Here is a 12506-nt window from a genome sequence, read left to right on the forward strand (position 1 = left end):
GCAAGACATTGGCTCCACTTGAGACACCAGAATGTACCATATGTACTTCCAAAGACAAAAATAACAATTAAGACAATGCTAATAGCATAAATAGTTGTATATTTTACTTAAGACAACTATGTGTAGGATGTTTAAGTCATCAAATGAAAAATTTAGAAAATTTATATTTAAGGTTAGAAAAATAAATGTAATGATTCTTCTGTGTAATTTTCCTTATCTGCTGCAGTCAAACAGAGAGCAACCACTCCAGWGAAAACCAGTAAATAAAAATAAAAAGTTGATATATCCTCTCYAGAGAAGCTGTGCTGCTTGCAGCCCTTATACAAGACAAGCATCCAGTGCCAGTCCTGAGGTGTTGGGCTTTGTATGTGGTAGGTCACATATGGCAGAACAGTTCKGAGACTGCCCATGACCTGGACAGGCAGTGAGACCTCCTGACACTGCTCCATCCTCCAGTCACTGCTAGAGTTTGTTAAACCTCTTGATGGGGCATCACCTGAAAAACTAAGGGCTCTTGACTGGAAAAGGTTACAGGTTACAATCGTGCACCTGTGCTGGTCACTTTTCAATGTGTGTGTTTGCAACAAAGTCTTACACTTTATACTGCAAAATATTAATTTTTATATTAATATAAAATGCAGTTAATTTTGACATAGCCAACATAGCTCCTGCACATTTTGAAGAAACCAAGCTCTAAATCTCAGCTTTACTTCTGTCATCTACAGAAACTTCCRAGAACACCAAGAAAATTCAGATAGGACCAGCATTCAAAATAGATCGCAAAAGTTATGCCATACAAAAAGAACTACTTTTGTGGTTATGGGCTAGGGGAAAGGAGAGGGACACCCCAATCCTTCTTCCGTTGCAGGAACACTGCCTGTTGAGACTGAAGCGAAAATCACACACATCATCTGTTGCTTTAAAAAAGGRTTTACTTAATCAGTCAAGAATCTATGCTGCCATCATATAAGGCCTGATCCTAGAAATCTCCTGCACAAGCCAAACACAGCTTTGCAACATCAGGCCATAGCTGTAACAGGATTTGTTGAATGTTCAGAACACAAATGTATCCCCAGCTCCATCCTTACTGGAGTTACCYGGGTATGTTGGAGCAGGCTGAAAAGAAAAACATCGGAGCACAGTAAATATCCATTAAAATGAAACGTCTAGAATTCCACTAGAAACCCCAACAGTTTTTTTGCTTTGAGTGGAGGTAATTACAAGTTTAAAAGCAATTACAAAAAGGGTGAAAAAAACCAAAAACAACAAAGGCTTGTTCTGAGGCAAACTAATACCCTAAGCCCAGCTCTTAGCCAGGAAACTAACTTACAGATTAACAGAAGATTAACAAATTAAAGCAATCCTTACTTCTAACTCTAAACTGAACAATGAAAGGGAGCTAAAAAATTTTTTTCCAACATTTTCTTTTGATACTTTGCTATCCAAATTTATAAGATGATGGAAAAATGGGATTATGCTTTAGTAAGTAGAGCTCTACATTCATGTTTTAATAATCTAGCAACAAAATWAATTGACAATGTGTTTTGCTCTTTAAAATTCTTCAAGAGCAGTCATTAATAAAGTCTTCACAGTAGTTCTGTGGGATGGTAGGCAGGYAACATTCCACTGTAAGTTGAATGTAAATGATTTACCCAGCTGTGGAAAGGTGTGCCCTATCAATTGCCTTGTGAGGTTGTTAAAGGAACAGATTTTTTTTTTCCATACATATATATACAAATTTACTTWAAAAAAAAGGAAAAATGGSAAAATGAGTACAGGAGCAAACAACTACAAAATCATCCACTGCAATTACCTGAGCACTTTTTAAATAGGTAGAAGATACAGGTTACAATATTATTTTTAGTAAGAGGAAATTAAATTTCCTTCACACTGGACTCCATGTACATAAACACCTGCTGTGCACAACAAATCTTATCTACAAAGCCACCATTYAGTGCACATGATCAAACTGACAATGGATAATTGTATTTAACATGTAATTAGAGAACACAGAACCCTTCCATGTTTCAATTGCTTTTTAAACTGAAGATATATGCTATTGGTAATACAGTAAATACCATGAAGAATTTATTGTTTTGTCTAAACAAAAAAAAAACAAAAACAAAGACTTAATCCACAGTGAGGAACAAATATATAAAAATACATAAAACACTAGAAAAACCGGGCACACACAAAAAGCTGTTGTTGTAACCACAAAATAACATTTTATAAAGTATCCACATTTCACACGTACTACCATCATAACACTAAAAAAATGCACAGGAATAAATGTTTTGAACACGTCATCTTAGCCAAGAAAAAGAAAGAAAAAACAGGTCAGAAAATTCCTAAAAAAATTTCSTTGGCCTCTTGATGGCCAGCAGGTTAAAACCAGCAAAACCTAGCTTCTGAGGTAGCCTACTCCCATTCTTCTTCCTGTCCCTTGAAAACTGCCCAACAGGGCTTAAACTACACRCTACTTTTTACCTAACCTCTACCCAGCACTACCAGACTAGGTAGTAAAGACAGGATGGTCGTCTCCCAGAAAAGTAATTTTCATTCATCAGCAGCGAGGGAAACCATTATGTTAATGCTTTAGTAAATTTGAGCTGTATGTAATAAAGAGGTTCTTTCCTTCCACTCTAATATTCTATTCAGGGCCACCCTTTCAGCTTCACGTTTTTTTTCCAAGCACATAAAATCTTGTGAGTATAAAGCCGGATGAATTTTTATGATACACTGTCATACACTAATTTTAAACTAATTGGCTCATTTAAATTAACTGATTATGTAAGGCACTTATTGATACTAGCAGAACTATCAGAGCTGAGAGTGTTTGGGTTTTTTAGYACAAAAYGAGATTCCTCCAAATACAAATTAGCATTGTTATTGAGTTACAACATCAGCAACCCAAACAAACCCAGTAGTAGTCAAAATGAAAATAAAGAAACCTTAAATATTTTTCACAGAATGATAGAAAATGTCTTGTGAACACCATGTAATGTTACTAAAAATGTACTTGCTTCTGCTCCTTACTTTAATTTTTTGAGAACTGGCATAGGATGGAAGGTGTTTTCCTCATTAAAATAATCCTCAGGCGTGCCTTTTATCTGTGTCTCCCAGATTACAGTATTTTAGTTTAAAGTCAACAACTGAAAAAAAAAAAAAAAAAAAAAAAAAAAAAAAAAAAAAAAAAAAAAAAAAAAAAAAAAAAAAAAAAAAAAAAAAAAAAAAAAAGGGAAAGTTAAGCTACAAGGAGAGAGATTTGAGTCCATATATTTAGCAGCATTACCAATAGCTTCTGAAATATTTAGAAAACATTTTATGTGTTTCAATCAATTCCATATCCAAATTCCGAGAGGTCTAACCCATGTGTGCATGTAAACTAGGCATGAAAAGGGTTAAGTTTGTTTTGTGACTGTAAAAAGCAACAGATAAATATCCTTGGAAACTAATCCCCACAATATGAACTGGYACTCTCTGTGCTTGGATTCCCTGTCCTAGCTCGTCAGCAAAGCTCCACCCTATSTGTGGAGAATGCTATGGAGGAGGGCAATTTTGCCTTAATCTCTCTGTCAAGATGAGGGTTTAAAATTCACTTTTAACAGAAACCAAAAACTAAACAGAATTTTTTAAAAAAGAAGGAAAAAATGAAGRTAACATAATTCTGAAGTTGGAATGCATGTCTCAGCCGCAGTTGTCGCCTCCTGGTCTCACCAGGCTCAGTCAGATGTACAAGCACAGGATGCACTCCTGACCTCGCCACATCTCATCAAGCATGTAATTAAAGGGTGCTGCACCTCTGTCTTGTCCCAAAACCTGACATCCAGCCTGGCCAGTCCTACAGTCATTTTCCTGGCTCTGTACCACCTCAGGTGCTGCTGACCTGAGCATATCCTAGTTCAGGGTGTGAGAGCCAATCCACTGTACTCCATCACCACTCTCTGACCTCAGGGTGACACCTTTTTTTCTCCAAAACTACTTTTGGGCTACCTTAAGGCTATCCAGGTACATGCATACACTCAGGCACTGCAATTAGTGTAGTTCATCTTAAACAATTAATATTTGCAAAACTGATTCCTGTTCTACAATCCCAGCTGAGACCATGTGCTAACACAAGTCTTAATACTAAKGGGTCTCTGGACACGCACATATCCTCTGCCAGCAGCAACATAAAACCATTGGTAGAGTGAAYAAGCAACTTGTAGCTGCTAAATGACACTGAAACTAATGTGTTGTTGTAACAATTCATTCTGTTACYAACATGCAAGAGTTTACAAAAAAAAGGAAGAAAAAAATGCGTATTTTTACTTCACTTTATAAAAATCTCATGTATTTATTAACTGCACACTGTGAGGGTCAATTCTTTTGGAAGAACATCTTTCCAATCATTTTGCTGTAGGCTACAGGGTTGTGTTCAAATTAACACAAACTCAGCAGTGGACACTTCTAAGCATGAAACACAACAACAGCTGTATTCGTGTTAATCACAGTGAAACMGCTCCCTTTCAACAGGGTCTCTGTAACATAACTATTTGATTTGGAAATATAAATCATAAATAGTTGGCTTCACTCTTGAACTAGAGAATATTCTGCAGTCTCCATTCAATGGCAGAGGATTAATGAAGAGCTGATGGTGCTACACAGCAAAATATAGCAAAAGCCAAAGCTGTACATCCAGTGCAGTTTGCGGCTTTCAAAAAGGAGTACAACAAATGCATTATGCTGCAGAATGACAAAGGGAATCTATCCACCAAAGTAAAATCCTCTTTGTTTTCTTGAAGATAATRTCAAAGGATATTTTCCAAGTAATTTTAATGCCTAAGGGAAAAATGTTGCTTCTTTGCTCTATCAGTAATTTATTTGAGGTATGGGAAAGTTGTATTTCAATACCAAAAAAACCCATAAAATCATAACAGATGTTACTGCACTTTTTAATTTAATAAAATTATGATTTTATATAACATTAACACATTCTAATGACTCTACATAATAGTAAGAAGTTAAACTGTAACTAAGAATTAGCAGCTTAAATGAAACTGAGGTTAGCAAATGCAATCACATTTCAAATGGCAGGAGTGATGCACAGCTCAACTGCTACATACTAATGAAGAACACTGGTCTTTAAAAAACCTTATTTCACCTTCCAACAGCAAAGGKTCAGTAAAACTCACCACTTAATTAGGTAAGAGTATTTTGATGAGCACATATATATATGAGCAGTTATTAGATATTATTGGTACTACTCATCTGTTCAGAAAAGGCCACAAGTTGCATCACCCATGCATCATGGCACTGTTCATCCACATGTTCAGTGTGCTGTGTAACTTTGCCTAGCAAATGAGTAAGATTCAACACCGAAGCCAAAATGTAGTTATGCAGTGCACTCAGCTAAAACATTAAAATAATTGTTTCTTCATACTACAGTACTAACATCATGATTTTGTACTGCATGAACACCACAGGGYTCTTGGCATAAATTTCCATTGTAACTTCACACAAAATTATGACTCTTTACACACACTCCAATTTAAACAGCACAAGCAGACACATATTAGTTGTCCATACTACCAATAAAGGTGGTCCAGAAATGGGGTTAAACATCATGATGCCCCTTTTATTGCATAAAGCTGACAGGGTTAAAAAGATGGAAGCCATTTCATAAAACATACCCCACCTCAAGCTGTAGTCATGCTCGTAAGCCAAAGTACAGAAAGAGACTGGTGGCTGGACCAGAACAGAAGACAACAGAGGCAATATATTCTTCTCTTCTCAAACAACAAATGAAGAAATGCAGTAACTGTTGCTACACCCCAGTATTTTTAGTATCACTTAAACTAAATACAAATGTTTAGAAAAGTGGCTCAAGAAAAGCAGTGAGAAAGGCCTSTGAAAGGCCTTTAAAAACTGTCACAAACCCCTTGTGGAGTTAAACTTGCTTTCAGTTAAAGCAGCAGAAGMAATTTTATATTTCTTTGGAATTACTAAACGTTAGTAACTGCAATTCATAAATCTCTACCAGGAGAAAAATCTCTGTCTAGGACAAAATCTCTACACAAAAAGAAAACTGGTTAGAAACTATGATGTTTTCCTTATGTACACCATTCCTTTACTTCTTCTAGCTTTTACCCAGCCCCAACATTGGGGGACTTCCTGTGATTGTAAAACAGTCATCCTTAAACGAAATTCCATGATACTAATGACCAGAGAGCAACAACAACAAAAAAAGTCTTTAAAATATTCTCTTGTCTACTGAAGAAAAGAAAAATAATCTAAATCCCATTTTTCATCTTTGTAAGCTTGTTTCAGTATCACTAAAATGACAGATTTTGTACTGACAGGAAGGCTGCTATTCCTACATACAGCCGTAGTACCAATGTTTTTGTTTAATTTCAACCAACTTGTCCAAGTAGGCCATTTGGTAGAAAACTATAAATGGCACCCAGGGGGTCTGGGTTCTTGCTGTAAAGAGGTCAGCTATTTCCTCCTAACTAAAAATAGGCAAGATGAGGGAGGGGAAGAGGGAGTGGAGTTTTAATTTAGCAGCTGAAAAAAGAGTTTACAAAATTACTTCCATCTTGCCTCATAATGAAGATTATGAAAAAAAGAAGCTGTCCCAAGAGTTACAAAACCTGGATCACTTTACAGGCAGGCTGATGTACATAATCTAAAATACTAGGAATTAAAAGAGCATAGTAAAGAGAATCCAGGATATGGATCACGTTATGACGCCCACCCCTCCTTGGGCAGAGCAGACAGATTTACCAGCAGCAGTGCTGCCAGGTGTTAACAACTCTCCTCTCTCCTACCAGCTGAGATCACACCGTGGTCCTGCAGATAAGGCACCACAATCAGCTGCTGTTCCCCTGAGTCAGTTTTTTCCAGCATTTACCCTCCTGGCTTTTTGTCTCCCTCACTTACTCACATTACAACCTGTTCAGGGTGAGAACCGCCGTCTACAATATTCCCCAAATGGCCCTGATTTGAATGGGGGCCCCTTGGCACTACTAAAACACAAACAACATCAGTTTAATACAGCATGAATTCTAACTCTGGATTCTTGGCAGCAGCAAACAGTGAGAGCTAACAGCACTGAAGCACGCACTGACCSCGCTACCTGCGGCAATCGCCTGGCAACCTAAACCTAAAACCTGGAATGGCTTTTCCAGCCTCATCTCCACAATAAACCAAATCCAGCACATCGCTAAATCCTAAGCGTATCGCACTGCTAACTAAGCTACTGAGAAATAAGATCCCATCCACACTGAGAGACATTCCTCTCTGCTCCTTCCAAGCAAAGGGATGATMGGCCTCTCACAGCTGCTGTGGCCCGAGGAGGACTCTCCATTCAGGAGGCTCTTCCAGGAGCCTTGGCACATTAGACATAGTACGTGGACAGCAGGTCTATTTCTGGCCCCCATCATCACAAAAATGGTAAAAGCCCATCCAAAAATCAATGACACAACCAAAACAGCACGAAAATGAGTCGGGGGAGGTTTAGTTTAGATATCAGGTAAAGTTTTTATTACCCAAAGGGTGGCTGAGCACTGGAACAGGCCCCCCAGGGAAGAGGTCACAGCACTATGTGACCACAGCACTGGTTCAAGACATGGTGGAATTCTTGGGGCCGCCCTATCAGGAGCTGGACCTGATAATCCTGGTGGGTCCCTTCCAACTCAGCATATTATATGATTCCGTGAAAACTGGTGGAACAGAAATCTGACAATTCCAGGTGCCCCTTCCCTAGCAATGTTTTAACTTATATTTACTCTTTAGATACCTACTTCGGAGAGTATTTGCAAACATTCAAAAAAAAAAAAAAAAAAAAAAAAAAAAAAAGAAAAAAAAAAAAAAAAAAAAAAAAAAAAAAAAAAAAAAGAACAGCATCATAGCTCAGAGCAGTGACATAGCAGAGAACACTGGAGTCATCTTACTCAACTGGGTGGGGGAAGGGCAGAGAATGTATTCAGATGATAACTTATCTGCAGAGGGGATTTTTATGTCCTAAGAGACCTAGACAGTTGCGCAGTTGCCACTGTATAGATGTATGTCTCATTTTTAATTCTCTTTGCCTCTGAGATACATTTTTGCATTTTAGGGGGAGAAAAAAACAAATTTAAAATCATAGAATGCACTGAGTTGGAAGAGGCCCACAGGAATCACCAAGTCCAACCCCTGGCCCTGAACAGGACCATCCCCAAGAGCCACACCATGTGCCCAAAGGCATTGTCCGAATGCTTCTTGCGCTGTGYCAGGCTTGGTGCTGTGACCACTGCCCTGGGGAGCCTTTTCCAGTGCTCAACTGGAGTGGAGAGCCCTTTCCTAACATCCATCCTAAACTTGCTCGGACACAGCTTCAGTCCATTCCCTCGGGTGCTGTCACTGATCACCAGAGAGCAGAGATCAGTGCCTGCCCCTCCTCTTCCCCTCACGATGAAGCTGTGACTGCAGTGAGGTCTCCACTCAGTGTCCTCTAATCTGAACAAGTGACCTCAGTGACTCATCATAYGGATTTCTCTCAAGGCCCTTCACACCTTTACGRTCCTCCTTTGGATGTTATCCAGTAGCTGAACGTCTTTTGTACATTGTGGCACCCAGAAGTGTCCCCAGCCCTGGAGGTGAGGCTGCCCCAGTGCAGCAGAGCAGGACAATCCCCTCCCTTGCCCGGCTGGCGATGCTGTCCCTGATGTCCCCCAGGACAGGGTTGTCCCTCCTGGCTGCCAGGGCACTGCTGACTCGTGTTCAGCTGCCATCSACCAGGACCCCCAGGGCCCTTTCCATGGCACTGCTCTCCAGCATCTCATTCCCCAGGCTGTCTGCACATCCAGGGCTGCCCTGCCCATGGCTATTGCATAGCTCATTGAAGGTGTTAAACAGTGAGACGACTACAGCAGCTCTGCTCAAACCTACACTATTTWTACCATTATTACATGTAGCACAAGAGAGGTTTATCGCATTTTTAATGTGATAGCATCCTCCCCCTCTTGCTTTCCTTTTTCCTCCCACCCCCTCTACAAATCTTCTGTGGGAAAKCTTCCCTGTTTTACTATTGCTGTCGTTCAGATGTTGCAATTATTATCTGTAATTGTTAAAAAAAAACAAACAAACAAAACAATGCCAAAACACACACTAGGACAAATYCTGCTCGCTTTGCCAACAACATTTGCTATCACAAAATGAATATATTTAGTTCAAAACCTGCCCAGTGTCTCTGTACATGACAGAATACTGACTGCAGGACAGGGAGAGGCCTAAAAAACCCAGCATGTGCAGTCACATGCACACAAGGTATATGATGTTAAACCTCATACATGCCACACCAGTAGTCTCGGCTAAAAGATCACTAATAAATGGGTTAAGGAAAAAAAGATAAGATATTTGTCAAGAGTAAAGACCTTTTATTTATTACCTACGAGCAGATCTCCCTCTGGCACAACATATTTGTTTTCATACTATTAGCCTAAAACACTACTCTTGAAATTTTAATTTTACACTCTATTTTATTTCAAATCATCACTCTTTTCAASGGAATATTTCAGGTTTCTGACACATGATGCTGCACTATTTTATTATTTTTGGAGGAGGCGGTGGGTGAGCCCCGCCGAACAGCCCGCCTCCCCTCCCCCACCGCACACATCCACAGCCACACTCCAAAGCTYGTGCGTCAGGAAGGGAGAAACGCGGTACGAATCCTCGTGGAGAGCACCAAACAGGCATGTTAAGGCAACACATAAAGGGAAGCCTTTATTCCGCCTAAATGCCGACTTTGAGGAATTAATATGCGAGCCCAACTTTTAGGGTGTGGCTTGGTGTTTTTGCCCCTTGTTGCGCCGCGCAGGATGCCTGCCCGAGAACCCAACAACGTATCATTAAATAGGTCAAGGGTCGTTCGCTTTACATCACACCACACCAATATTCGGCCGCGCACCGAACCCATCTATCAGCCCCACCGCCGAGACGGAGCCCGCAGCACAAAATGGGGACCGTGGCCGGGCCGCTGACAGCCGGGGGGCAGGGCCCCGCCGCACCGGGGCTGGGCACGCCGGCCCGGGACGTGCAACAGGTCGGCGGCCCCGCAGCTCCGGCCCCGAGGGGCTCCCCGCACCCCCGCCCCGCCGGCGCTGGGAGCGGGGCCGAGGGCAGCGCGGCCCCGGGGGGCTGGGCACGGGCTGGGGGGCGAGGGGCGAACTTGTTTACCTACTTGGAAGTAAACTTCGATGTAGGGGAGCGACCGGCCCCTCCGCCCGCTGCTGATTCAAGCCCTGGCGATGAATGGGATCCCCTCCCCCACCCAGGCTCTGCAAACTCCACACTGGAGCTTGAATACCTCGCATTTCTCTCCCCCCCCCAGCATGTATTTTTTAAACAAATCCCCCATACATTAAAATACTGTCTCAGAAGTAGGGAGAAACTGCCCCACTCCCCTCCCCCACACTCCGGAGTCGCTCTGCCCGGGGGCAGCTGCAAAACACCCACCACAGGCACGGCAGCCCCCCACACACACATCACCTCGGCCCTAAGAAAACACCCCCAAAACCCCCAAACARACCCCAAAACGTCCGGCTTCAAAAAACTTGGTCATAACAAGCGGCAGCTGAGCGACCCCCTCCCCCCTCGGGCGGGTCAGGCTGCAGAGGGGACGCCGGGGGGCAGCGGGCCCCGGGCTGGGCTGGGCTCGGGGGGCTGCGCCGGGAAGGACAAACGTAAGAAAAAGGGAAATTTAAAAAAAAAAAAAAAAATTTAAAAAAAAAGACGGGGGCAAAAGAAACCACAACAGGGTCCCCGGGATGAATAATCCGCCTCGGGAACTCACCTCGCGGCGCAGCGGGCGTTAAAGGCACAGCTCCCGCTCCCGCGGGCGGGGAGAGCCCCAACTTCTGCGGGGGGCGGCGGCGCTGCTGCTGGCGGAGACTTTCCCTCACTTGCCGCGCATGGTGCAACTCCTCTTCCCCCGGGGTCCCGGCCAGCCTGCCAGGAGGCTGCGAATCCCCCCTCGCCGCCGCCGCCGCCGCACACGCCTCCTCCCCCCCCTCCGCGCGCACGGGCGGCACAAGGAAGTCCCGGAGAGTGGGAAGGGGGAAACGGAAAGTTTTGGGGCGGAATGGCGGTGAGGGGGGGCTGGCGGGGCCGGTRCGGACGCGCGGCGGCGGCGGGAGCAGCGCCGAGGGGGAGCCACAGCCGCGCCCGGGGCCGCCGCCGCCACCGGGCGGGAGCGAGGGAGGGGACCGCGGGGGAGGGGGCGCACCGGGAGGGCCGGCGTGGGTGGGGGGCGAACCGGCCGCGCCCTCCCCCACCTGGGTCAGTCCCGCACACCGGGACGCGCAACTCGAGGAGGCGCCGACGCCCCCGGTGGTGCCCCGGRGTGCCGCTGGCCCTCGCCCCGCCTGTGGTTATGTTGTGCTTTGACACCCCCCCCGCAACTGAAACCGGTGACAAACCAGGCACACGCGGGCACACAAACGGAGGGCAGCCCTGCCCTCCCCCTCCCCCGCCCGCCGGGCAGCGCCGCGTTCCCTGGTGCCGGCCCGGCGCGGGGGGCACACGCGGTGCCCGCGGCCACCCTGTGTCCCCCCGCACGTTCGGCCCCCGCGGCCGCGCTCGGGCTGTTGGGGCGGTTGTGGCCGCGCAGGGCACCGCGGGCCGCGCTCCGGTGCCTGGGACGCGGGCGCTCGTCCCGCGCAGCGGCGCGGGCCGGTCGCGGTGCCCGGGACAGCCCGGGACAGCCCGGGTGGCGCTGCGGGAGCGCTCCCCGCGCCGCCACTGCTGCCCCGGTCCGGGGCGGGCGGCGGTGCCAGGTCAGCGGCCCGGGGGGCGGGCTGTGAATCAGCACAAACGGGCTTTATTGCTCCTCGATGGGGCGCGGCACCGATGGGCAGTAACGCTGCGGCTCTTCAGCCTCCAGCGCGCCCGTCCCACGCGTGTCCCCGTGTCCCGTCCGTGTCCCCCCCACCCCCGGGCGGATGATGCAACGCGGCTCCATGTGCTTCCCCTCCCCCGCTCGGCTCCCGKTTTTTTGCGCCTGGCGGGTCACCCGGCGGCTGATTGATTCTCCTTTCGCGCTGCGCCGTCACCCGGCGCTGGAAAGTAAATAACAAGTTGACATCATTACCGCGCTCCGCAGGGCCCCGCGCGCTCTACCGCACCGCCGCGAGTAGCTGCGCACTCGGATCCGCGCCGCGCCCAGCCCCCGGCCCGGCCCGGCCCGGCTCTGCGGGGTCGCTGCCCGCCCTCCCCCGCCCGCCGGCCACCGCACCCCCGCCACTAACGGGAGSGGCCCGCCCAGCGCCCGGGGACACCGAGATGCTTTGGGCGGCCTTCCTCTCTTCCCCATCCCCCACCCCTCCCCATCCCCCGGCCTCATGGCTAATGTCATGCAAATAATAAGATTATCGGGATGTTGCCGGGGTATCTGCCTCGGTGGGCTCATCCCGTTGACAGCCAGACTCGCGCGGGCCCAAAAGTCATATTTATTATTGGAGTTTTTTTCCATATGACCTTTCCACTCT

The 12506-nt window shown here is 45.9% G+C and overlaps 1 protein-coding gene across 4 annotated transcripts in view; it reads right to left on the reverse strand.

The window, feature by feature from the left end:
- TBL1X (transducin beta like 1 X-linked) overlaps positions 1 to 11340 on the reverse strand; it is a 188694-nt gene extending 177354 nt beyond the window's left edge. For 3 of the 4 annotated variants that reach the window (XM_057389783.1, XM_057389792.1, XM_057389800.1), the window contains exon 1: positions 10814 to 11340. The gene's annotated coding sequence lies outside the window, so the exon portion shown is untranslated. Of the gene's footprint in view, positions 1 to 10201; positions 10226 to 10813 lie in introns of those variants that run through there. The other variant, XM_057389808.1, reaches the window with a different exon arrangement.
- Between the last annotated feature and the right edge of the window lie 1166 nt (positions 11341 to 12506).

The sequence above is a fragment of the Malurus melanocephalus genome, unplaced genomic scaffold, assembly GCF_030028575.1.
Source record: "Malurus melanocephalus ecotype Western Australia unplaced genomic scaffold, MMel_1.1 scaffold_1, whole genome shotgun sequence".
Taxonomy (NCBI): Eukaryota; Metazoa; Chordata; class Aves; order Passeriformes; family Maluridae; genus Malurus; species Malurus melanocephalus.